This window comes from Neomonachus schauinslandi, chromosome 8 (genome assembly GCF_002201575.2).
Source record: "Neomonachus schauinslandi chromosome 8, ASM220157v2, whole genome shotgun sequence".
Classification (NCBI taxonomy): Eukaryota; Metazoa; Chordata; class Mammalia; order Carnivora; family Phocidae; genus Neomonachus; species Neomonachus schauinslandi.
In genome coordinates, this window is record NC_058410.1 from 72,615,919 (window position 1) to 72,621,392 (window position 5,474).

A 5,474-nucleotide genomic window follows, 5' to 3' on the forward strand; every position below is an offset into this window, starting at 1 on the left:
ATACAGGACATTGAACTAATACTTGGACTTTGATATGAATTTCTTTAACAATTTTCTCTGCAGTGCAAGTTATTAAACTAAAGCTACTCTATTTTCCAAATGTGTTCCAACAGAAATCCTTCATAACTTCTAGCATGGTATCTTAATAAAGAATAAAGTTCTTCTCTTTAAAAAATCTGCTCTAAGTAGATTTTTCCCCTGTTTTTTTAAATTAAGGATCCCAGCAGTGGTTTTCTGAAATATTCTCTTGAATTTGTGCATTTAAATTTTATTGCAGTGGTATAGATGAATGCCATTGTTGGTATCCTTAAATTTTATTTCTGCTCACCAAGGTTAATCATGATTGTCTATATCTTTTTTATAGTAATCACTTTTGAATTGTGTTCAGATATGCAGTTTCAGGTGTAATCATCAGAGCTGGTTAGTCAGGCATTCCAGATAGTGGTTCTTTTCAGAACCTTTTTTAAAGGGTTGGTTAACTACCTCAGTAGCAGAGGATTGAACTATACCCTGTCTGTACTGTACATAGAAAATCTTTGTAGATAAAAGCAAGGCTTGTTAAATGATATGAGGGTAAGATTTTAATATACCAAATGTAACATTCTTAGTTGCCTTTAGTTTCAGAGGCTTGTAAGACTTCCTCATGACCATCATAACAGGCCTTGCTTTTGTCGTATTTTGTGGCTGAAAAAGCAGCCTTGCTTCTTCAGATATTGTAGTTATTTGGATGTATAATAGTTTAGCAAGATGTTACTTTTGTAAGACATCAGATGTTCAAAAAAAAGTGCATCCGAACTTGTACTAAATACTGCAGTGTCCCTTTATAAAAAGTCAGACTAAAACTGACAATTGTACAGCAAAGCCTGACATTTGGATATTTTGAAGTTTTTTCATAAATCATAGAAATTAGTATATGGCTGTAGTTTAGCTTTTTAGGTAAAAGGTATGTTTCATTAGTGCATTTCTTATTGCTGATCACTGCAAAAATGTGAATCAGCTTTCCATTTCTTATGCAGGTCATGATAACTTGTAGAATAGAGTACAATCATTTGTGCTATGTTTTTAATTTTCTAAAGCACCTTGATGACAGTGAGTGTTCAGTGGTGAAGCATCCTCTATTGAATCACCCTCAAAAAATTTTTTGCCAAGTCCTAAATTGATAGCTTAAAGTCAAAAGTGAAATTATAGTTTAATTAGGACTTGGTATAAAGAAATCCCTTTTCCCCTTCCCCAAAGGGATACTGCAGTTATATCACATACCCAATAGGCACCACGATGAAGATCAGAGCTTATTATACTTAATTAAGGTTTTATACACACCAGTTCCCCCAGTAAATGCAAATTTAACAAAATTAGACATGTCATATGTTCAAAATGCTCATGGCAAACAATCATTTTGCATTCCTGCAAATAAAATTGTTTTATACTGTAAGCTGGAGGCGAGTGTAACTTATTTTTGTAATAAAGTTTTTATTTTTTTTATGTGTCATTAATATAAATGTGTGTTAGTGTAGAAATATTCTGGTTTAAAAACTTAGAATTGCACACATTTCAGTATGTTTATTTGTACTTACATAATTTTAGAATAGTGGTTGCCAATAGCCTGTATGTTTCACATTAATTGGTTTTTTTATGTTACCTTAATAAACCATTTTAGTATGTTGTATGTCAGTTACTGGGATAGCTGGGACGTAGAGTGTAATTTAAAATTTGTCAATAAGTATTCATTGGAATATATGTAAATGTGCCTTGCCGGTTATTGAAACTTACCTACAAAATGAGTATGGGGTGACAAAAATTAGTTCCTGGTGCTTAATGAAACTTTCTGCCACTGATTTTATATATTACCCCGTGCTTTTTTAAAGTACATCTCTTTCAAATCTTAGTGTAAGTTTGAGGGCTACACAAAACATTTACATTTCATTCTAACATATAATGAGTATAATAGGTTGTGGAAAGTGGGTAAACTAAATGTAGCCTTCAGTAAAATTGAATCTCAGTGTAATCTTTGGTGCTGGCGTTTCCCAGTTCCAAGGAGTTAAATGATCCCATCAAAGAGGTCATTGCCATGCCTATTGGCACTTTACTGTCATACCCTTTTTTAAGGGACACTGTCAAGGTGTTTAAGTTAATTCTCAGAATTATTTGTTGGGATTTTAGGATGGGTTTGTTTGACTTAAGTAAGAACTGCATTGTCAAAGTTGAAAGATGAACATTTTTGTGAGTTCACAAATGTGTTCTTGAAACATTAAAATATGGAGCTGTGGGTTTCCAGGACTATTTGGCATTCTTAGTTTGGGGATTTGGGAGGGAAAACGATGATACAAAGAAATTGTGAAGAATTGGTGGGTAATGTAAACAGTGGTGATGAAATATATACACACTCAAGTGAAATTACTTGACAGTGTTCATTTGAATAACTTTGAATTCAAGCCATTATATTACTTTTAAAATTAAATATCATTTGCACTGTTCTGATAATGGGTGCAGTTTTTGAGCAATATAATCAGAGCTAAATATGCATGTAGTGATTAGTGATGTGAACAATTAAGTTCTGAGAAGAAATACTAACTGGTATTTTCAAACTTAAATTTCTGTAGTAAAATCAGCATCAAACTCTTATCAATAAGAGATCAAGGACAACAGGCAATGCATATAAACATACTTTTGAATGTTGTGTGGCCTATAAAGCAATAATGCAATTTATATGGAATGTCATGGGATATGAGAAATGGAAATGCAAAAATAACTAATCCTTTAGTAAAAATGTCAACATGTTAAAAGGGGAATGTTAACTAATGTAGGTTATTGCTATTTGTGATTTGTTTATGGGTTCTTGGCTTTGACAGCTTCAAAGAATGGACAGATGACAAGTTAAAAGAAATTTTGTATATATTGTCAAGGAATGGGTCTTAAATCCAAGAGTCAAGTCCCTTCCTTAGGGTGAAAAATGTATCCTTAAAGCATTCTGATTGTTAAACAAGAAACTTGAGTTACCTAAACAGACGCAAGATTTTGTTTCTGCAGACTACTTGGCAATCAAAAGTGATCATCAATTTAGTTAATCAGTTTTCAGAAAGTTGCTTTGTGAGAAAATTGTGTTACATTTATTTTCCCAAACATGCTTTTTGTGGAAGATTTTCAGCCATTGCAGTTGAATCCGATAGTAGAAATGAAGTGGGGGTTGAGCACAAAAAGAGCGGTTGCACACTCATGATGATGGTTGTAGCATCGTGAGAAATTTATCAATTACTGCAAGTCGATTTAACAGAATATAAACATTTTCCTCATGATAAAATAGGAACTTAATAGGAATGGATTGATGGGGTGATCTCGGGTATTTACTTGTATGTATTTGGAAAGACTTAATATCAGGATGAATACATGCTAGATGGGCAAAATTGTCACATGCAGGACAGCTTTTTTGACTGCTAAGCCAAAGTCACTGTTGACTAGAAACATAGCAAAAGATCACCTTGTTATTACAGAGTAAGCCATGTGTCTATTTTAAGGGGAGAAATTAAATGTAGAAGGACTTCATGCATTTAGGAGAGGGAGCTAACCCTAGAGTAAATGATTGCTCAGATTCCTACAACTTCCAGGAATACCCACCATGATCATTTTCTCCCCAGTGATGTATTCCATAAAATTTCTATCTGACCATAGGAATTCATTGGTGGGTATAAAATGAATGAATAAAAAACTTAAGTAACAATACATAAAATGAACAGACTTGTGAGGATGATGTTTTATTAAAGTGTAGCATTTACTCAGTGATACCACTCAATAGGGCATGCCACTACTTTTCTTAAGATGCTAATTATAAACCAACGTTCAAAGACATTTTTAACTGTGGGCAAATTAATAGATAGACTTTTTGGTCTGTCACTTTTTTAAAAAGTACTTAAATGTAAGTTCTATTAGCACCACAGTCTGCCTTCAGTAATATACATAAAATATTTCTCAGGACCAGAAGCATTCAGTTGGAAAAACCATCTTTTTTACGAATGCAAAACAGTATTACAACTAATGCTCTGGTCCAAGATTAGATTTTTAATGATTTTAACAGTAGTCTGATAAACATTTAGAAGTCTGGCATTGAGAAACAAAAGCTTGTACCTGACTAGTACTTTTATTTAAAAGAAATATTAGTTCTCTTCGCTTATTTAAATTGTCTCCTACATTTATTTATCCATAGAATTTATATTTATTTCATTCCTTTCATCTCACTGAAAACAACTGTCTGCAGGCTCTTTGATTTGGATTAGATGTGTGAAGTACTGTCTTTTGCCAAAAACCTCAACTTACCTGTTCTTTTTAACGTAGTGGGTTTGTGCTTGTTTGGAGATCAGTTCAAAAAACTATCTGTACTATCTGTACTGCCTCTGATGTTAAGATTTTATGTATAGCATAAGGAAGCTAGCTCTGACTATATTTTCCTAAGAATAAAGACCTATTTTTGTAGCATGTCTTAGGATCTCCAGGAGTCCAAGAATTATTGTGGGTGTCCTCCATTTCATCGTTTTTCACTTAACAGCATTTGAATAGACACTTGGAATCTGTAGAGCTCTTCACCTTTTGATTATCTATACATTCAAAGTGACTAGCCAATGGTAAAAACAGATTCCCCAAGATCCCTAATTCAAGCACATGATGGGGAGATGTAAACATATAGTGTTGGTCTTCACTTGTTTTTAATTGGTGGAAATATTCTGTGGTCACACACATGCCAGTGGATGAAGAATTTAATGGTAATTTGGTTCTTTCCTGGGAACATACCCTACCATGCAATGCTCTTGAATTCTCTATCACAGTCTTTCTCTGAAGGTTTGAAAATAATTGAGGTTGCAAGTAATTCAGGAGAGTGGAGTGAACAAATGGATGTTTTAATAATAAAATGTTGAACATTTTAGATGACTGCTAATGAGGTTAGGTAGGTGAACTCAGCTTAAAATGGGTTCCGTTAAGCTAAGTTGGCAAATCAAACAATGGGGAACTTGTAAATAACATCTAAAGGGTTTGGCTCATAGCCCTAGAATTTCTTGGCGGGTGGGGGGCAGGTAGCGGTAATTTTGACCACTTCATCCAGACAAAAATCCTTTTAGAAGGTCGCTTTGTGCAGAATTTAGTTTGTATTTAGGATAACCAAAAATGTATGCTATTTAGTGAAAAGAAGCTTTTGTCTTTTCAGAGCAGTCATCGAAGTTTTATACCTGAAAGATTCTGGGTCACCCCTAGGGCATTTTGAAAACCACTTACATTGCGTGTCTCCCTGTGCAGAGACCAAACTAGTACTTTGTTGAAATAAGACTGCTGAATAAGACCTTGAGTAAGGGAGGAGTCCTCATAAACCATTTTGGGAATTTAGTGTCTTCACATGTTTCCTGGAATGTGTTTGTAACACAACCAGTAAACTTAGTAGAATCAAAGTTATTTTAGAATGATTTACTGCAGGCTTAATTTCTGTCTATAAA

At 33.8% G+C, this 5,474-nt stretch overlaps 1 protein-coding gene across 3 annotated transcripts in view; it reads left to right on the forward strand.

Annotated features, from left to right (window-relative positions):
- The window catches only part of LOC110583657 (synaptotagmin binding cytoplasmic RNA interacting protein), a 30,425-nt gene extending 25,962 nt beyond the window's left edge, over positions 1-4,463 (forward strand). For all 3 annotated transcript variants that reach the window (XM_044917655.1, XM_021693652.2, XM_021693653.2), the window contains exon 12: positions 1-4,463. This exon is cut by the window's left edge. The gene's annotated coding sequence lies outside the window, so the exon portion shown is untranslated.
- The last annotated feature ends 1,011 nt before the right edge of the window (positions 4,464-5,474 follow it).